Raw genomic sequence first — 23,055 nt, forward strand, 5'->3', positions numbered from 1 at the left:
CAAAACTAGAAACTCAAACCAGGTTCCCATGTAAGTGACAAAAAATCCTACATGAGCAGTCACGTGCTTCCGCTCAGTGTGTGAGCTAGCAAGGAAGTGAACCAGATCCGACTCGAGACTTGAGCCCACACTTGCACTTGAACCATTTTTTTTTAATTTAAAATTTTTCTTTATTTTACCTGAAAGTCAAATATTAGAGAGAGAGAGAGAGAGAATATCTTCCATCTACTAGTTCACTCCTCATATGGTCATAATCCTTATATCTGGGCCAATCTAAAGCTGCAGCCAGGAGCTTCTTCCAGCTACTCCATGTGGGTGCAGGAGCCCAAGGCCTTGGGCCATTCTCTGATGCTGTAGTCATTTGTGAAGTGAATTATTTGATGGAAAACTCTCTCTCAATAAATGAATAAATAAATAAAGCAATTTTGATAATTATTTTCAGATGGGCTGTAAAAGGGATATAAAAGAAATGGAGAAGTGATGTGGAGAAGCAGTGTTAAGAGCATGGGGAAGTTGCTCACCTTTGGATGGTAATCATGGGCTTTATTCTGTCTTTTTAAAAAAGGATTGCACTTGTACTATTTTACTTCATTGCAGCTTTGGAAAAGAAAGACATCAATTCTTAATGTTTTACATATCACACTAAATAAGTGATCTTAAATATGATGTTTGTATCATATAACAATATATAATGTCACAGAAGAACCAGTATTCTTAATTACTAGCATCCCACTAAAAGTGTGTTTGAGGAGTTTCCAGAGGAAACGAGAAACAATAGGCAAGAATATGCAAGAAGTTCAGTTAGCTTGCCCCAATATACAAAAGCGCAGCACAGGGGCAAAGACACCATCCAACTGCTGCAAGATTTTATAAAATGAACCCAAAGAGTGAAGACTTTTTTTTCTGCTGTTCTCTTTGTCTCTGCTTATCACATAGCAAATACATGCAAATATTTCAAAGCACGAACAATATCTTCTTAATATTTTGTGAGTAGCGGAAGGGTGATTTTTCAGTTTCCAGAGCTATACTATACTTGAGATCTTGTGTCCTAGGAAAATGGATAGTTCAAGAAAAAAAGAGAAAGGTTGCAGTCTCCCCTTTCTCGTACTAAAAAGCATGAATCTTTAAAATAAGAATTTTTGAACATCCCAGATAATATGTTAAACATTGTTAGCATTAACTGAAGTATAGGTTTCAAGCAAACATTTGCACTGGTCTTGCGCTTTCTGTGGCAAGTGGTTGCACACTGTGATTGCATGCTAATTGTTCTTGGTGCATTGTTGGAGTAAAAACCAAAATCCAAGCAGAAGATTCTGAAAAAAGAAAGCCTGGAAATGCGTGGGTAGCGACATGCCTAGTGCTGTAATCAAGAACAGCTCTTGTCAGAATTAAATGGCTTTTTCAGGTGGACTTTTTCTTCTGTGGCAGCGTTGCCCTCTCCATGCTGCTGTCGGGGTGGAAGAAGGTGACCTGCAGGTGATTTGTGATGCACTCGCTGTGCTAATTTTGAGGTTTTCTGTTTGATATACAGTAATGATATATGGTTACAGTGATTCGGAGTCTCTTAGAGATCCCACTGTAGAAAAATGGATATCATTTGAATCTCGGATGTACTCATCCGATTTCACTATTGTCCATTAAGCAGCACTGGTGGTGAATTATGGAAGAAATTCTATAAATATTAATATCTTATGTCACTACAAGCAGTAGTGTTGAGCTTATTATTCTCAAGTATATTCTAGAACTTGAATTTTAGTACAGTTAAAAATTGTTCTACTGTAAGAAAGTGATGGAAAAAAATGTAAACAAAATGATTATCACTAGTGACAACAGATTATTTGTTTCAATTAATTGCTTTTGGTAGGCCTTTTTTTTTTTTACAGTTGTATCTTGTTCAGTGTACATGTATGGCTGTGAAAACACCATAGACTCTGAAGGATGTCAATAACTTCATTTCCAAAACAACAGTGTGATTTTTAAAAGGATTTATTTTCATTGCAAAGTCAGATGTACAGAGAGGAGAGACAGAGGGGAAGATCTTCCATCCTCTGATTCACTCCCCAAGTGGCTGCAATGGCTAAAGCTGAGCTGATCTGAGGCCAGGAGCCAGGAGCTGCTTCTGGGTCTCCCAGGCAAGTACAATGTCCCAAGGCTTTAGATCATCCTCAGTGGCCCTCCCAAGCCAAAAACAAGAAGCTAGATAGGAAGTGGAGCAACCGGGATATGAACTGGCCGTCCATATGGGATCAGGCACATCAAGACAACGATTTAGGCACTGAGCCATCCCACCTGGCTCTAAAATAACCTATTGAAAACATTACATTTCTGGAACCTGTAGAGTACACCTGATACCACAACCAAGAGCAGAACAAATTGATCAACTACCCCAGCCAAGGGTTTGGCAGTGAAAATCTAGTAAGTGGAAACACTAAGTTGGACTATATCAGCCAGTGGATTCTGAAGAGATTTCATCCTGCTTGGAATGGGGAGATTGGCAGCAATTCAGAACAGTTGAACTATTAAAACTACTTGAGCAGTGTCCTTGGAGCATGCCCCACATCGGGGACCCTGTGATGGTTGGGAGGATGGGTGTGTCTTCTCCCTTTGTCTCTCCCCTTCCCCAGATACAGAAACGAAAAAAGAGAATGTGGAAACAATGGTCTTACCCACTTTACTGCAGTCCTTGACCCTTTGAGCCCTAATCAACTACGTAAAGATCATCAAAATAGGAATAAATAAACCAATTAAACTGCTATATTGCCCTGATGACATTTCTAGGACCCTCATGTCATTCAGAATAGATTAAATTGATGTCATTGTTTACAAAGTGTAGGGTGATTAATGGAGTTTATGTTGAGAAATAACATTTAGTTTTCAGAAATAAGTTTTAATTTTTATAATTGAGTCTAAACTTCTTAACATTGGAGATGGCAAGAATTAAGTCTGAGAAAATAAAGGAGAGTATTGCTTTTAAAAACTGTAGTTTTGATTTGAGTCAGTGATCCAATAGTTGTTAATAACTATAATTGTAGTTCTGACCATTAAAATTCATTCTATAATATATACATGCTTTTTAAATATTCATTTGCTTTTATTTGATAACATTATAGTTGATAATCTCATGTAAGATGATTTTAAATCAGTTTTTTGTTTGTTTTTAAATTTCTTGGTTTATTTTATTGAGAGGGAGAAACAGAGAGAGGCAGGGAAGGAGGAAGAGGGAGAGAAACAAAAAGATATATCCATGCATTGATCACTTCCACATAGCTACGATGGCTACGACTGGGCCAGGAACTTCATTTGTGTCTCCCACACAGAGGGGCGCAAGCACTTGGGCCACGTCTGGCTCCCTCCCCAGGGCACTCTGAGAGAGTTGGTTGAAGGGCAGCAGCAAGCAGAAGTACCAGGCCTCATCCAGGATGCCTGCATTACAGGTGCGACTGCATCTATTCTGCCTCCACGTTGTCACCTGAATATTCTCACGGGAATCATTCTTCAATGGTTTCTGAAGTAATTATTCTGTGTTTAATTTATTCTTACATGATTTATGAATTCACAAATTGTATTTCAAAGCTTACTATAACTCCTAGAGGACTGAAAGCCAATGGAAGATAAAGCTCTTGAATTTTCCCTTTTTCTTACCTAAATTATTTACTCAAATGGTGTACATGCTTGGTGTCCTAGTACTTAAAATCTATATGCATGCCCACATCTAGCTCAGATCTATTTATTTTTAGTTTGTACACATAAGACTTTTCTTTCCATTTTCAATGCCGGGCACTGTAAATGATACTGGGACATTTAAGATCACACTTGTCACTCTTAATGAAAATTTCAGAAATGAAAATCAGCTCTAAAGAAAATCATAAATTTTTTCAAGATTTATCTTATTTTTATTGAAAGTCGAATTTACAGAGAGAAGCAGAGATGGAGAGGAAGATCTTCCACCCACTGTTTCACTCCCCAAGTGGCCTCAACAGCTGGAACTGATACATAGCGAAGCTAGGAGCCATGAATTTTTCCCTGGTCTTCCACAGGGTGCAGGGCCCCAAAACATTGGACTGTCCTCTACTGCCTTCCCAGGCCACAAGCAGGGAGCTGGAGGGGAAGTGGAGCAGCTGGGACATGAACTGGCACCCATATGGGATTCCACAGAATCAAAGTGAGGATTTAGCCATTTGGCTTCATTGTGGGCCAAAAATAGAAACATTTCAAAGCATTAACTTTTCGTTTTTTTCTGTTTCTATAGCAGGTAGTCATGAAAAATAAAAATCCTAGAATAGCAGAGGTATAGCTTTTTTTTTTTTTGTAAAGATTTATTTATTTTTTATTGGAAAGGTGGATTTACAGAGGAGGAGAAACAGAGAGGAAGATTTTCCCTCCAATGGTTCACTCCCCAAGCGGCTGCAATGGCTGGAGCTGAACCAATCTGAAGCCAGGATGCAGAAGCCTCTTCTGGGTCTCCCACGTGGGTGCAGAGTCCCAAGGCTTTTGGGCCATCCTCCACTGCTTTCCCAGGCCACAAGCAGGAAGGTGTATGGGAAGCGTAACTGCCGGGATTAGAACCAGCGCCCATATGGGATCCCAGTGTGTTCAAATAAAACATTTATCATATTTCCTTTACTTTTCAGCAAAAGATTTTTATGTCATGATACTGAATTTTAAAAAATAATGTCATAATATGTTTTCAAATTAAGTTTTATAAACAGAATATCTCACAGTTATTAACAAATAAAAAGCAAATTTCATCGTTTTCTTTACATATAAAATGATTAATAATAATTGTTAACTTCAAAATGTGTAAGCTCTAAGCACTTACCTGTTTAATTTCATAGGCTTTTCAACTTTTGTTTTAAATATTTAATTATTCATTTGAAAGAATGAACTGCAGACACAATGACAGGCAGTGAGGAGGGAGTTTTTTTTGTTTGCTGGCGCATTTCCCAGGAGCCTCCGACAGAGAGGCATGGGCCAAGCTGAAGTGTAAACCAGAAACTTAATTAGAATATTGTGTGTGCGTGAAAGGAACTCAGGTATTTCAGCCCTCATTTGTCATTTCCCAAGTGTATTTTCAGGGAAGTTGAGTATCTCAGACTTTAACAACCACTTCAGAATGGGAGGCATGTGTCCCAATGAGTGTATCTAGCTAGACCACAATTCCTGGAGCGATTTGTTAAGTTTCGAAGCACCCATAAGGTGTACGGCAATAAAATTGTGACTCTAGAATCTAGTACTAAAAAAGTAACTGAGTTTCCTATTGTATCCATATTCTTTAGTTAGATTTCAATGTTTTACATATATGAACACTGAAAAATCTGCCATTAAGAGCTAGCAGTATTTTCTGTCTGAATCTTACATGTTTTCTATGAATGTTTTTCTGTTCATGACAAAATATGCTTTAGCCACGGGATAATTTCTTATCACACTGTCATGTTTTGTTGAAAAATATTTTTTTTTCTAAAATTAGTACATTGTCATGAAATCTCTCCTATTTCCTAATATTCTAATTATGGCTTTAATAACTTCCATTCATTGTTTTACATCTTTGTTGAAAACACAATTTTAATAGTACCAAGGTTACCTTCTGTATAATTATACTATACGAGTATAGTTATACTATAATTATACTATATGAGTGTAATTATAATTATGCTATACGAGTATTTTAGCTATTGAGCCGTGTTACTGGACCTGTTCCTTCTTCCTTAATAAAATTGCATGATGCACTATTAAATTCAGCACCATGCACATGATACTGCACTAGCCAAGTTTAAGCTAAAATATATGTTACTAATGTAGCAAAATATTGTTTAAATCACTGTGTTTGAAATCTCTTTATCATCAACATTAATGTGAAGGACTGTGACATAAAAACTGCTTGTTTTTTGTGCTACTAAACAAAAAAATTAGTAAAAATGTACTTTTCAACTTTTCTTTTTTTTCATTTTAAAGTAATGGAAAAAAGTCTCCATTTTTCCATATAATTTCATGATAAGTTTTTCAGACTATTTATTCTGTATTAATATATTTCTTCTTAATTAGTTACTTATGAAAATCTGGTATATTCTTTCCAATTGCCTGTGAAATCTACAGTGCGTTCTTTTCCACAATTTTTTGCTAATATGTTACAATAAACTTTAACAAATTTTCTAAAATTTCCCTTACTGTTTATCCTAAATTTCTCTCATAACTCATTTATGCTAGTTTTAATGGGTGATGGGTGAACACATATTTTTATTAACTGATTTTTTCTTAAGATAATTGTTCAATTATTTCAACAGTTGCAAACACAATAGGAATATAATATAAATTTTTACAGTACTCACTGGAAGACATTTATTTAAATAAATGAAAGTAAAGTTTTTGTTACAGAAATATTCCAAAAGACTGTTAAATGATGTTTATAATTCAAGAAATGAAAGTCATGATTTGCTAAGTTATAGCAACGATACTATTTTCCTTCCTTCTTTTTTTCCTTCCTTCCTTCTTTCCTTCCTTTTACTATTCATGTTATCCTATGAGAAAATGATATCCCTCCCCCATTTTGTTTTTTGTTATATTATTTATTACCCTTTCATTTCAATTTGCCAACTAGCGATGAACATCATCTACCATAAAAATGACGAAAAATATTTGAATGCATCTCTTTGTCTCTCCTTAAAGATACTTTCATTCTAGGGGGAAAAAATCCCTTATGTAGTCAAGATGGTGTTTTTAAGCCATATGTTCATTAAAATAACATTAAATTGCACAGTGCAGTGACTTGAAAATCAATGGACCTAAACTCAAAGCTAGAATTTTGTAACTAGCTTGCTTTGTGCTATTGAATATTTCAGAATCATGTTGCTCTGTATTATATTAATGAAGCAGCATCTTAATGGAGCATCATGAAATGGTTACTTAGTAGTATAAGGAATACAAAATTTCATGGATGTAATAAAACATAATTGTTATAAAGGAAGAAGATATCTGTAAGTCACCAGATATATCATACCAAAATTTAAAACATCAGCTATTTAGTGGAGAAATTTAGCTGGAATAATTTAAAAAGTGACTTATATAGAATATGTCATTTAAAAACACATTTAAAATACATTCCAGGAAAGGAAAGAATGTAAACATTTAGGTAGTGGTTATAATTCACTCTCATAATTAGGGTTTGTGTTTCGGTATTAAAATTTTAAATACATAAATAACAAAATAAATTGTTGCAAGTTATAAGATGCAAACATGTGTTAATTCTTTTTTTAAGACTTAGTTATTTTATTTATTTGTTTATTGGAAAGTCAGATATACAGAGAGGAGGAGAGACAGAGAGGAAGATCTCCCATCTGCTGATTTCACTCCTCAAGTGTCCTCAATGTCCAGAGCTGAGCCGATCCAAAGCCAGGAGCCAGGATCTTCTTTTGGGTCTCCCATATGGGTGTAAAATCCCAAGACTTTGGGGGCATCCTGTTATGCCCTCCCAGGCCACAAGCAGGGAGTTGGATGGGCAGTAGGGTTGCTGGGACACAAAGCAGCGCCCATATGGGATCCCAGCACTTGCAAGGTGAGAAACTAAGCCACCAGGCTACCTCTCCTGGCTCATGAGCTGAGTCTAACCTTCAAGCTTTTACTTTCGTTTTGGTGACAGACAGGAATATAGATTTTATAGATTTTATAGATTTTATAGATTTTATATTCTATTGAAGTAATCTTTGTGTTATCATTAATTTTTCATCATTCAAAAACAATACATTTATTTTTTCTTGAGAAATGTTTCCGTTTATTTTTTTATATTTATTTATTGGACAATCTTGACATAATTAGGGTAAAAAGGTTCAAGCACTACAGGAAGATGGGCAAGACAATTAGTTCCGTATTGTTTCCTTAATATATCTGAGGTAAAAGGATATATTAACGGAGAAGCCCCACTCAGTCTCCCACCCATGCCAGGTCCCAGATGTGGGGCATGCTCCTAGGGTCTTGCTCAAGTGGTTTTGATAGTTCAACAGCTAGGAATTGCTGCCACTCCCATCACTCCAAGCACGATGAAGTCGTTGGAGAATCCACTGATTGACATAGCCCATCATAGAGTCTCCGTTTGCCCAGTATTTTCATTTCCAACATGTAGCTGAGGTGGTTGATTGACTTGTTTTGACTTCTGTCTTTTGATGGTTAGGGTTCTGAGCCCGGAAGCTCGATTGGGGGGAATCCCGAAAGAAACCCTGTCCGAGGTGTTCCCAGACCAGATTCTTGTATGTACTAGCAAGAACAGGACCCGGCACAGTCTATCGCCCCGATCAGCTGGTGGTTGCAGTTGCTGGGTTGGTTCTGTTTTCATCCCTGTCTTCCACTGGAACCAATGGGTGTTGCAGTCTAGCCTGGTTCTGCCCAGCACATACTCAGCCCTCGCATAAACCAGGGGGAGCTGCAGCCCAGTCAAAGTGACCCAATAACCCCCACCAGGCCTGCCTCCTGCCCTGGTTTGCCAGTATGTGGGGCAGACTAGTCCAATCTGTCCCACACCCCGTTCTGCTCTCATACATGTCAATGGGTATTAAAGGCTTGTTCCACCTAACCAGCTCCACTATCCAGCCTTCTCGGATGTTGTTGGGTGTCTCTGTCTAGCCACCCCAGCCCCTGTCCTAGTTTTCTTGTCCTTCCGTGGGGCGGGTGGTAACCCAAGAGGGAGGAGTCCACTATTTCCTTCCCAGGCCTCTCCCACTCCCAGATTATGCACTCTCCAGGTGGTTCTGTGGCTTAACTTGACAGAACTAGCCCCCAGTGCCAGCTTCTGCCAGCTGATGCTGTGGCTAAGCCCCAACAACCCTCACTCACTCAAATTGTAGATTGCACCAGTAGGAATAATCAGCCCAGCCTGGCTTTTCCCTGATGTGGTCCACATGGGGTGCACAGGTGTTGTAGCCCTGCCTAGTCTGGTCTACCCCCATCCCAGCTCACGCTCTCCAGTGGGAGTAGCTGTTCAGCAAGGGAACTACCCTTTATTCCCCTGCCGGTTCTACCCACTCCCTTCCTGGTTCTTAAGTGTGCTGTTGGGTGCTGCGGTCACATCTGGCACAGGCAACCTAACCTTGGCATTCCGTATTGTGTACTGCTTTTGTCGCTACCAGGCTCGACTCACACTCCATTCTGGTGCTCGGATTTGCCAGTGGATGATGTGAACTGATTCAGCCTGGTCTGCCCCGACCCATGCCAAATTATGCCAGTGGGATACTTCCCATGGCCTGTTCTGGGCTGTTTCCTATCATGCTTCTTGCACTTATCTGCATGGACTGTGTCCTGGCAGTCGAATTGCCCGGGCTCCTCCATCAGAATCCCTCCAAGTGCCAGATTTCGCACATACCAGGGGTCCATGAGCCAGCACTAAAAACAGTATTCCTATAAGCTTGTTTTATAAATATTAGAGCACTCTCTTTATATCAATGAGCAAATCTGATCTATTGGGTCATTTAGAGGATTCCTATTAAATAAATATTTTAAATCTTCTTGGTTATCCCTTACAGGTGCTTAAAAACACACATTTCCAAAATTTTGGACTTTGATTTTTTCAGTGAGGCCTTCTGAAATCACACGATTTGGCTCTCGGTTTTTAGAGATAACAACTGATTAGACTCTTTGGACGATATTAAAAATACTGTCAAGATGTGAAGTGATGCAAAATTTTGTTACAGTAATGTCAAGTACTACTGATAACAATTATATAAAATTATAACAGTCTAATGACTGTATTGGATCGTCAGTCATACTTTTGTGCATTAGTGAATAATGGCTAAAGGTGTAAAAGTTACAACATGTATCTCTAAATCCTATATATGCTTCCTAATACACTGTGTGAGTAAACAGGTGCCTCGCCTTGGTGGTTCATGATTTTATGGCTCCAGCAATGACTGCTTGGAATTTTTCACATCATCCACACTTTTGCACTCCCCAATAAAAACATACTTACGTTTCTAAACCATCTGATAAAAATATGCCAAACCCAGACTAGTAAGAGCAGCAGGTATTTCTAACGAATTGGTTGTAGGTTTAAAAGCATCTAAGCTTTTACATACAACTAGTTGATATTGGTTTATTCTGTCCAGTAATGCATGTTGAGTAATCCATATGCATGCATGTCTAAGTGTGAAAATGTGTTAATAATTTTGTTTTAATCATCTTATATATAAAAGAATGCTCATAAATTATCACTGCTAAATTAACACAATAATTATTTTTGTTCACATGACCTGAATCCCCCACAGGCTGTTTAAATTTATTGACAGAAAGAAAGTAAAATGCTTTGAAGTCATTCACACATTTATATTTGAGCTGACTAATCTAACAAGTGACTCATAATGCGTGATTTTGCTCCTAGAGTTTTTTTTTCAAAAATCATGACATTATGATAACCTTGTTTATCCAACATTTTTTTTCCTTTAGACAATTTCAGTATATTTTAAGGTAGTGATTATAAAAACTCTTTGGAGGGGATGGCCTGGGATCAGTAATACAGCAGGTAAATTGGGTTTCCATTTAGGAGCACCCACTATTTTGAGCTAGCCTCCTATTCAGACCAGCTCTCCTCCCAGTCAAGCCAGGTAATGAGAGTATATGTAGTGTTTTCACTAAGGAGGTCCACACCTCCTTTAAAAGAGATACGTAGAGGTGGCTGTCACATACACGTGGTCTGGCTTTAATATTCACTTAATTATTAAACCCTCCAGTCATTTTCTATTTATCTCCAGTAGGAAAACATCCATGGGTTTGGGGTAGCTTTCCTGGATACCCTAATGACGCTGTCCTTGTGTAGGTAATCTGCTTTCTCTCGACTTGAGGCAACGGCACTCTATTTTATGTGGTCAGGCAACTCAAACCTTAAATGGAGACAGTTTCTTAGGGTTGGTGCTTCAGCCCTTCAGAGCCACCTCTTACTGAATCCTGGCTTAGTCCAAGATCTCCCCGTTACTCACCCCTGACAGCAGCTAGGAGTTCCATAAGCCCAGGGCAAAAAGCAGGTGAGACTGACCCCATTCAACGACTGACCCCATTCAACATCTCTTTGATAAGGTATACACTAAAGGACATATTTGCACTTTTTGTCTGCAACAACCAAGCATACTTATTATCCCATTAACTAGACAGGAACTTGTCCTCTTGTTTTGCTATTTATCCCTTTGGCCTACAGATGCACAAAAATGTATTCCTCAAATAATTCCACCTCATTGTATTATGTTCTATTATCCTCATAATCATTGTGTTTATACTCCTACTAAGTACAATTAATGTTTTTCAAAAATTCTTACAGGGACTTAAGGGAACAAATGACCATTAAGGCATGTACCATTACAACAGAACAAAACCAGCCTGCTCTTCCTCCATCAAGGAATATTCTTAAACCATATCAATGTCCCGGTTCAACAGAAAATAGCCCAAAGGAGAGCTGCACCATACTGAATAATCTACACTCAAAATCAGAAATACAAGAAGCAAGAACATATCTTTAGCCATGGGGTAGGGGAGAACACAGTCTTCCACAAGGACTCTTACACTGCATTTCAAAGGACTTACCTGTTAGCCTAGCCCATTCTCCGCATTTCCTTATAATCATCAAATTCCCTCCCCAGGAGCAACACATACCTCTAAAGCTGGTTTTGGTCTCCACCTGCTCCTCAAACTTGTAGGAATCCCACCATCCTTAGAATCACTCCAGGACCCCAAATTATAAAAAGCCTTGCCTATTAATTACCTGTTATGTTTCTGATACATTATACTTTACGTCTTCCTCACACATTCTAAGGAGATGGAAGATTTCTCTGCTCTCCCGCCCCATTTCCGAGTAGCTTAGGGTCTTAAAAGTATATTAGGTTTTACAACTCTTTGATGCAGATCATAAGCAGTCTGATTCGCATTGATTGTATGTTCATTAATTATATCACAATATCTTACTGGATTAGATACAGGCTGTTTGAGGTTAAAATAATATTACAATATACAGGTACTATTTTCCAGATTGGCATTCATGGACAACAGACTCGAATCAGCATTAAACAATAGTAAAACTATAAAGACATATAGGGGGAACCAAGAGCGATTCTGACAACCTCTTAACAGGAGGTCATATGCACAGAGCAAGGAGGCGACCCCAGAGTGGAGCAGGTGAACAGGAGGCTTGTATCCCAACCCTGAAGACTCCCGGATCCTCACCAAGGGCTATCACTATGGGCACCAAGGAGTGCATCCCAACTGCCAAGGAGAACACAGGGAATTGGAGTGCCTTTGGAGACCAAGAACTCTGAGGTCACCCAGCCCCGTTTGGATCTACCACACAGGATGGAAGAAGCCCAAATCCTTCCTCGCAGGATCCAAGGTCATCGGAACAACAGCCAGGAGCCCTGAGTGGTCCACAGAAACAGAGGAACAGTAAACTTCCTTCGGGACTAGGGAGAGGAGCTTTTTCTGGTCCTTACTTAGTTCCAACTTTGGATCCCCACCCTCTCTTGCAATGACCATCAAGATCGCTCCGGAAGCCCCCCCCCCCAAAAAAAATTAGATAGTCAGAGAACAATAAGGAAAACTTAGAATCAGACAAGAAATGGTCAGCAAGGATGCACTTATACCTCACTAGGTGGGACACAAAGATTAGTTACTACTCACTAAGGTATTGAAGATTTCTCTGCACACCCCTCCTAAAACTGTTCTGCACCTCAACCATTGACAAATGACTTGTCAGATTTATAAGCCAGCTTAGACTATCCTAAAATCTGCCAAGTTCAGCAAAATTATGCTTCAACACAATAAACTGCTAAACAGTAAAATGAAAATAGACACGAGACAGCTGAATAGTACACTATATCCAGTTAAGATGTATAGCAGCCAATTCTGTGTACAAACTAAAATTGAAATGTCAATAAAGTAGTCACAGGATGTGGTTAAGAACTTGCATTGTTTTAACATACTGATTACTCAATACCATGTCAATTAATTCCATAATGTTGTAAATTGTTGTTGATGTTATGCTGGGGTTTCCAATTGATTGGGATTATATTCTGCCAGCTCTACTTTCAGACCAGATATGGTATCCTCAAGAAACTGTTGAATTTATCTGGAATCTTGACTTAATTTGAACTGTAATGCTGCAACAAGGTGGAGAAATCCACCATGGAGGGAAGGTACAGGGAGGGGTTGAGGGAATCTAGAGCCTATGAAACTGTGTCAAATAATGTAACGTAATGAATTAAAAAAAAAAAAAGCCTAGCCTATTGAAGGACCAGGCATTTGCCACATGGTCACTCTATGCTTAAGCAGGCAGCTAGTCACCCTCTTCAAATTTACTGTAAATACATTCAATTTGGTTTAAACAAATCAATTTATTATTTTTTAATTAAATTCACATTTTATTTATGCATCTTTGTATTTACCACTAAGCTAATTATAGATATGCTAAAAACTCATAAAGTGAGAAGGAACCAAAAACTGAAAATCATGGACTATTTTTGTTTTTCCCAAGATCTCTAATACTGTCTGCAACAATCTACTTAATGTGTACTTTTAATTTGTATGACACAATTTTAATTCTTTTTAACTTAAAGTGAAATTATTTATCATAGTTATTTAAGACTTCCAATTTTTAAGATTAAAACTGCATTAATGATTGTTTATTATTTTTCAGGGTATAAAAATATTTGTGTGCTTTAAAAAATGGTCTCACTTTGCAATAAAGTATTGTTTTGTACATATTTATGAAAAATGTAAATCATTCCACTCTCTTGAGTGTATTTATCACACACTGTGTGTGTCATATTTTGGCATCATTTGGAAATGGTAAATTGCTTCATCACTGTATTTGATATGAAATTAAAAAGGAGGTAGTGCATGAAATGATTGCCAACAAAATTATTTCCTGCCCATTATAATTGATGGTACTTGGATTTTATTGGAAAGAAAAATGTTGCATTTGTTTTGTTTATGACTAAATCTTATACAATTTTAGTACCACAAATGAATTAGTTTAATTTCTCCTGCATAATGAAGGGCCTGCTCCATTTTCTCATATGCCCAAGGATGTGACAGAATTTCCCTACCATCACATTTTCCTGCCCTGGTGCTGGGTTGGTATATGTCATGCATTCTAGGACAATCCTTTTCTTTGTGGAAATCTGCAATATAAAGGATTTATGGTGCCATTTCCTTCCTGCTAGTAAGAGGAAAGTACAATTCAATATGTTGAAAAATCAAATATAAATCAAAGTTGGTGAAAGGCAAAATTAGGGGGGAAATACCATATTTCTATAAAAATACCCAAACATTTGTGAATATTTCTTCTTCTGTCTCCACCAGATGGTAGAGAATAGACATGACAAGAAAGAAAATCGTAACCCACAAATTCAGAGACTCCTTCGTTAGTGACAGTAGAGATAACTGAACGCTTATTGATGTGGTTTGCAGCAAATCAACTCTCCTCTCCTGAGAATACTCTGTTCATACACACACACACACACACACAAAAAGAGCTTTGAGAGCAAGCAAGACAGTCGTGTGGAAAACATATGCGCTTTGATGTCAGGTTTTAATCCAAATTCCGGGCCCACTGTGAACTTCCTTAGGCTACTTAGTACAAGTTATTCAGCTTCCAGAAGCCCCACTCAAGGGACCCGATCCAGCATTTTCATTAGAGAGGAAAGCCCAAATACATAAATACCACTATATAAACCAAACATTTTTGTAAAATAACTTTAAACATACACAAATTATTAATATGTTTTTGATGCAGGGATATCAAGAAAACTACCCAGAAGCCATGCAGGAATTTTGCATAGATTCTTAGCAAAAGTTCTTTTTTTTTTTTTTAAAGAGGTCCTGTCCTGGTTCCTAAGTTTTCTTTTGAAAATGGGTTTTGTTGGATTTTTTTGTAAAGTGATATTATTTCACGCACACCATAACATTTTTGGTAAATATTGGCAGTAAAACAAAACTGTATAACTTATTTGCAAATTCATTCAAAAACTTTAAATCTTTTACATATGTTTATGCAAAGGGAAAATACAGAAAAATACAAACAAGAACTTGTAAAACATTTGATTGATACTTTAGATATTTTGGTTTTTATGTCTCACATGTCCATGAATATCTCCATGTCTTGGGTGTTTAAAACTGACACTCTATTATTTTTGACCATCACATTCTGATTTTTCAATACTTAACACTCCCAACAGAATTAATAACAGCAGATATTACCAGTGGTTTGAATGGCCTAAGGCTTAGAAATGAAAATGAAATTTAATGTTGAAAGAATAGGTTTTAATTTTAAGCTTTTCAAAATTTAAGACATATATTCAAATCAAAAAATAAAATTGGGAAAATTAGGAAAATGGAATAGCAACTGCATTGTTGGTTAATTATGGAAATCTGCATTTGTGTGTGTGTGTAGTGTATATGCAGTATATGCCTGCAGGTCTGTGTGTGTAGGTTTATTTATTTAGGAGAGGGAGAGAGAAGAGGGAGTGTGGAGAGATCTATTAACTGACGATTAATTTCCCAATGCCTGAATAGAAAGACAGGTCAGGCCGAAGGCAAAAGTAAGAATACAATCCCAATGTTTCATGTAGGTAATAGAAATTCAATAAACAGGAAAGAGAGAGAGAGAGAGAGAGAGAGAGAGAGGAAATGTGGGAATGTACAGCTGTACTGGTGTGCATGAAACTCAAGGCTGGGAGGAATCAGGCTGGATAATACGGCAGCACCTGTCACCATACATGTGGACTGGCTTGTGGAATGGACTGTGCTGAGCTAAGCTACGCCACTCACAGGGGCATACAAGAGCCCAACTTGGATGCAACATGGACCAGGTAGTCTTTGCACGCACTGGCAAACATAGGAACCAGGGCTGAGGGCTGGTCTGGTGGGGGCTATAGCTACTGCTGGTGTGCATAAGAGCCAGGTCTGTGACAGGTTGTCTTGGGCTGGGCCACAACACTCATTAACCTGTGTCGCATATGGGGCAGGGGATGGAATTGAGCAGCAATTACAGTTAGCATGGTTGACACGGGTGATGCCCTGAAGCAGACCCTGTACTGGCTGCTGCAGGCAGGAGTCAGGTCTGGGATCACCCAGGGGGAGATTTCTTAGGAAAATCCCCGATTGGATCACTGGACTCAAAGCTCTGACCACAAAGAGGACTGTAGGATTTTTGCTACAATCTTGGAGTGCATGTATTGGGACTAGGTCTCCTCTACTTCTGATGCCTTTACACTGCACAGCATGCCAGCTGCACATGGAGGACAAGATGGTTAGCTTATTTGGATCTGCAAAAACTGTTGCGTGCCATGTCAGAAGATGGTGAACAAATTGGGTTGGACAACTCTCCTGGCCGAACGTTGGCTATAAGTGTCTGGAAGAGTGGAGATACTGGGGTAGACTCTGCCAATGGGCCTTGGAACAATTTTTTTTTTTTTTAACCTTGGAGCAGTGAAACCAACATTGTCTCATACTATGAAAACTACTGAAGCAATTGCTCTCAGAACATTTTTCTCCACAAAGGGGTTTAAGAAATGACACCAAGTGGACATCCCCCATTCCTGGGTACTGATGTAATTTGGCAGCTGGGAAAGGGTCCCACTCCCCTGATACAAGAGGAAAAGGAAGAAAAGGAAAATTGTAAGCATTTTTCCCATCCACATTGCCCCATGCCTTGATCTTCTCTACCCTAATCAATCGTCCTCATGGGCATACACCCTTGTTAATTATGTAAGCAACATCAAAAATAATAAAAAAAATCCACTGTCATTGATTTTTAGTACCTGTATTTTGTTTTCATTACAAACACCTTGATTTAGTCTTTTAACATCTCCTTGGCAGTGTTTCTTTGTTCCATTTGTAGGAAATTATGTGATTATACAAAAACCACTCAGATAATTTTGAATGATTTCCCAATGCTGAAATAAAATGATTAGCAAGCTTACTTTTTTTGTGGAAATTTTACTTCATTTTTATCGTGAAACTTAATACTGTCCAAGTTCCAAAGATTATTAGTAAATCATTATTTTTGCATAGTATGTGTCTATAAAAGTGTCTGAATAGAAAAGTTATCAACATTCTAGTTGAAATCTAAAATTGAAAAGTTAACTGATAGAAGAAAATGTAGTACGTTGAAACTCACTAATAGCAATGAATGAACTGATCATGCATACAACAATGTAAATGGGTCCTAAATAATCATGCTCAATAAAATGAATAAGCAAAAAAGGTAATATTGCACAATTCAAGCAATGCATATAATGACAGTTGCATCAGCAGTGGTTGGTGGGAGGGTAACCAGATAATTAAATTACAAAAGGGTGGGGCGCACATTTGTCAAGGCACAATGAGCCTTGAGCTTCAAATATCTCCATTAAATGCAATTACAGTTCCTTCATAAAGCCATTGACAGCAATACATAGTGACCACTAAGATAAATCAACAGCAGAATGTCAGTCTGGTTTAAGAACCAGGAAGAAGGGGTTCAACTTTCCCATCTTGCTCTGGATCATTTTGCGTGCTCTTGGAAAGGAATAGTTGCACTATTTATGAAAACAAGCTGCTGATGGGAAGCTGTCTTATGTTGCTGCAATTCAGCAAAATGATTTCTGGGTAAGATAGTTTGAGAATCCAACTTTCTGTGCAGTTAGAGAAGTTTCTTTGGATATGGCCCACAATCTGGAAAAGATTTGTGCTACCAGAATTGCCTGACAGTGGCTCCACAATTTGCAATCCACTCCTAGCAGTATATCAGTTTCGACATTGAGGCTTTTACAATCAAAAAGAAAAAGAATCCTTATACTTGTCATTAACGTAAAAATCTCAATTTTAACATGGACAGTAAGTGGGATACTGAGAGAAAAGGGGCACAGCAAGACTCTTAACAGGAAACTCAGTGTTACTGCTTTGCAACAGCAAGCCAGAAAGAAGAGAGTTATTTCTCAAAAATCTGTCCATCAAAGAATTATGCTGTCGTATAAACCCTAGCATTAACACCCTTAAGCACCTTAATGCATAATTAGTTCTACAACCTTTGATTACATTTTTAATGTTATAGGACTGTCCACACACAATTACCTAGGATCAAACCTGGGTGCACCCATATTTTGTAGTTGATCTAATCGCTTTACCTTAGTTGACCTAGGTGTATTGTGATATTTCTCAGAAAAACACCTTCATCCATTGTCCTCAGAAAACTCCTGTTTTTTTGTAAAATTTATTTTTATTGGAAAGGCAGATTTACAGACAGAAGGAGAGACAGACAGAAAGCTCTTCTGTCCACTAGCTTACTCCTCAAGTATCCATAATGTCTACAGCTGAGTTGATCCAAAGCCAGAAGCCAGGAGCAACTTGAGTGGCTCCCACTTGCATGAGGGGTCCCAAGACTTTGGTCCCTCCTAGCAGTTGTCCAGATCCACAAGTAGAGAGCAGGATGGGAAGTGATGAAGCCAGGGCAATGACCGGGGCCCATGTGGGATCTCGTCACATAGAAAACAAGGATCCAGCCACTGAGCCATTGTGTTGTGCAGTGGAAACTCCCATGTTAAAGCTTCTATGGTTTTTACCTCTAGTGAATTTTTATACCTCAAATGGAGTGGCTTCTAGTATTCCTGCCATGGACACATTTTGTTATTTTCCTTTTAAAATTTATGCATTTTCTATCTGCACTTACCCTCATGGTTCTGTTTCTTTTCTTTCATTTATTCTTAGCTCAAAGTTCTTCCTTGAAGCATTTGTTTGTGTTTGGAACCAAAATCATTACTGTAGTAGACGTGGGGCATTTCCCTTGATGATATTAACAGCGTTGAATGCTTTGCGATGTGGTGATATGTTAACGATACTTCTGCCCAGCTATGGATTTCAGGGAGTGCATGATCTGAGTCAAAAGAGAACTTGGTCATATTTTGAATTTCTGCTTCATAAAACCATAGCGAAGAGCCAAATTCATCATCCCAGAGAAGCTCTGCCATTTCTCTGTTTAGAAAGGCAATTCCACATTCCAGTGACTGTTTGCAATATATCATGCCAGGTGCAAATTTTTGCAGTAGTTTTCTTTTGGATGTCCATGGCATAAACATAAACCAAACTACTTTATGCAAAATAGAGAATGCATTGTCTTGCCGAATCCACACAACAGATAAAAAAAAATTCCAGACAAAAGAGAAGCTGATAGTACAGGAAACAATAACACAAAAACAGAACCTCAGGAAGCAACAAGTGATTCCTGGATTTGAACAGGAAAGTTATCAACATGAGCTTATCAAAAAGAGAGAGACCGCATGTGATTATCACACATGCACCTGTATCACTACTAATCTAGAACAATAGTTTTCCCTGCTGTTTCATTTCATACTAGCTACTTATGTGGGTAAAAGGTCATACAAAATTGTGTGTGCCAGAAGTTAAGAGGATTTGGCAACCAATTTAGCAACTGTCTAGCTTAAATTCTTCCATGGTCATTTTGAATTCATCCCATTCAATACTTACTCAAGTGTCACTTAGAATTGCATCTGCAAATTTTGAACTGCATCTTTCCCTGTCTTGCAAGTCAATTATTGATAAAACAAATTTTAAAAGGTTATTTGTAGCCATAAGTAATTTAAAATCAGCTTCAATTATCCATTCCTCAGCATATCAAATTGAAGAGCTGAGGCTGAAGTGTCTCTCCCCAGATTCATATTTGTCTCGGGGTATACAGTTCAAGCATGAGCTATCCTCAGCCAGATGGACGTGTCTGAGGGTGTGGTCATTGGACCCAAGTCTAGCCTGCATCACCAGAGAACTTTCGTACTGTTTATCATAGGCACCTTTGCCTTGGAATGCTCAGATTCTCAACAATGATCCTAACTTTATTTTGGATGTCTTGCAGTTTATGTGGGACTTAGCAGAAAACACTCTGTCCTAAAAATCAATTTGAAGTTGAAATTAGAAAACCAAAACTATTCTTAGGTCTGTCCAAAACATAGTAAGTGAGGCAGACAACTTATAATAAAACTATTAATCACACCCTGATAATGTTACAGAAAATGATACAAATCAAATCACATGGAATCCCTTTCACTTATTCTGGTCTGGGATATGCTTTTCTAATCATTACAAAGGAGAATTTGTGAAGATGTGAACACTAGGAAAGAAGTTGAACTTCACTGGTCTACCAAACCGTGCAGTGATGAGATGTCATTGTTACGTGTGTGTGTGTGTGTGTGTCTGTGTGTAAGAGAGAAAGAGAGAGAGAGAGGGAGAGAGAGAGGAGAATCTGTGTGTGAAAATTAAGGACGGATGTTTCCCAATAGTGTAAATCCATTTTTTTTTCTTTCTCAAATATAAGAAATGTTTTGTAATATCCAAATTATATTCCTCCTTGGTGTTCTTTATAAATATAAATTTTCTAATATTCAGACATGCACTTATGACTTGCATCAGTTTCAACACAAGATGCAGTACATTGAAACTTAATTTTATTTGCGTCTTGAAGAAAGCACCTTTAACTCCAATAGCATCAATCCTACCCCAAGTCTACAAAGGTAGCACTACCAGCATTCTATGTGGCCAAAGCTTTAGAAAGAAATTGTGTAGCTATGGCTATTCAATTGCGGTTGTCATTTATATTGCTAAGAAACTTAATAACATGCAAATTAAATTCTTTAAGAAATTGTAACTTCTGAGTCTGGCATGGTAGCCTAGTGGCTAATGTCCTCACCTTGTATGGACCAGGATCCAATACTGGCACATACTCTAATCCCGGCAGCAACACTTCCCAGCCAGCTCACTGCTTGTGGCCTGGGAAAGCAGTTTAGGATGACCCAAGACCTTGGGACTCTATACCCACCTGGTAAAGCCAGCAGAGGTCCTGGGCTCCTAACTTTGGATCGACATAGCACCGTTGTGGCCACCTAGGGAGTGAATCAACAGAAGGAAGAGCTTTCTCTCTGTCTTTCCTCTTCTATGTATATCTGACTTTCCAATAAAGGCAAAATCTTTATATAAAAAAAAGAAGAAATGGTAACTTCCCCTCAAATCAACATCATGATTTCTGAAACACATATGATTAGAGACTTAACATGATGCAAAAAAATCATTGGACATTGATGCAAAAAGAGTTCAAGATCAGTCATGTCCAACTTCAGGTTCAATACTTCAGAAGCACCTTAGGTTATCAACTACAGAAATTACACATGTCAGCATTTTTAATATTTTCCTAAGATTCTGCTCTGTAAGAAGTTATTACATTATGATTATCATATATATGAGTATCATAACTTTTATCCACTTCTACTGTTAAGAAATTTTAAGAGCAAACCAGAGAAATAGACAAAGCAGTATAATGTAGCATACATTTGCATATATTTAAATATCACAATATTAAAATGAACCAACAAAACCTAGTTTATGATTCTAAAAGTTTCATGAATTTTCTGCAGAATTTTATAATTTTGCATATAAATCTTTTATAAACATAATGGATATATATAAATGACTAGCCCTACATGCCAAGGGACTCCAGTAGCATAGCAAGCTAATGTTGTGCCTGTGGCACTGGAAACCCTCACCTCCACCACGTCTGAATCAACAACACATTCATGTGCCTGGGAAAACCGTGGGGGATGGCCAGGGGCCTTGGACTCCTGCACACATATGAGAGATGTGGAGGAAGGTCCTGGAGTGAGACAAGCATAGCTGCCGCTGTGGTGGAAACTTTGGGAGTGAACCGGTAGACTGGGATCTCTTACTCCCTGCCCCCACCTGCCCACTCTCATCTTCTCTCGGTATTTATGACTTTCAACTTAAATAATTCTATATATATATATATATATATATATATATATATATATATATATAGAGAGAGAGAGAGAGAGAGAGAGAGAGAGAGAGAGAGAGAGAAATGGCGGCTGCCACCATGGCTAAAGAGGAAAATCCTCCACCTTCAAATGATGGCATCTTATATAGGCATTGTTTAGTGTTCCAGCTGCTCCACTTCCCATCCAACTCCCTGCCAATGCTGGGAAAGCAGTAGAGGATGGGCCAAAGCCTTGGGCTCCTACACCCACATGGGGGACCCACAAGAAGCTTCTGTCTTCTGACTTCAGAGTGGGTCAGCTCCAACCACATTAGCTATTTCTGAATTAAAGAGCAGGTGGAAAATGTATGTATCTCATTCTCTCTGTAAATCTGCCTTTCCAATTAAAAAAAAAGAATATTAAATAAATAAATAATAGTTGAAACCCATATGACGATAAAAATAATGAAAATAATAGTTAATTTTCAAGATCAAAGCAGACTGGTGAGGGAGAGCTCTTTCTGTAGACAAATGTGACCGCTGGGGCTGTGGATCAATCTATTTGGAAGACAGCCAGGTTGGACTAGGCTCCTGCACCAGCTGACATGCAGGAGAGCCAGAATGGTTGTGGGCCAGCTGGGCTAAGCCACGACACCTACTGGCAATGTCCAGGACTGGGTGTGAATTGTGTCAGGCAGGACCTCATTACTTCCTGGCAAACTGAAGATCTGGGGCTAAGAAAATGCTTGGCAGGGCAACTATTGGCATTACCTATCTCTATTGAGCCCAGTAGCCAGGGTTGGGGGCAGGCCGACTGAACAAGGACATGGCCTCTGTTGGTAAATATGGGGGTGGGTCTGGTGGTAGGTCAGGCTGAGTTAACCCGCAAATATGATAGGTGTGTATAAGAACCAGATGGGATATGAGTTGCTCTGTGTGTATAAGAAACAGATGGGATATGAGCTGCTCTGGAGTCACAGAAAAGACTGTCAAACTCAAAAACTAAGGCTGGGGGCAGGCCTGGTGGGAGTTAGGGGATCACCTTAACTAGATCGTGGCACCTGCTGCCATGTGTAAGGTACAGGTTTGTGCTAATCTGACTTGACAGGGCCACAGTACCCGTAGGTTCACATGTGTTGCAGCTGGGGTAGAACTAACCAGACAGCTGCATCCTCACATGTGTGCACTAGCCAGTGCACATGAGAAACATCACCTGACCCAGCACCGACTGGTACACACAAGAATCAAGTCTGAGGTTACCTCAGGTGAAGTTTCTTGGAATA

The sequence above is a fragment of the Ochotona princeps genome, chromosome 3, assembly GCF_030435755.1.
Source record: "Ochotona princeps isolate mOchPri1 chromosome 3, mOchPri1.hap1, whole genome shotgun sequence".
NCBI lineage: Eukaryota > Metazoa > Chordata > Mammalia > Lagomorpha > Ochotonidae > Ochotona > Ochotona princeps.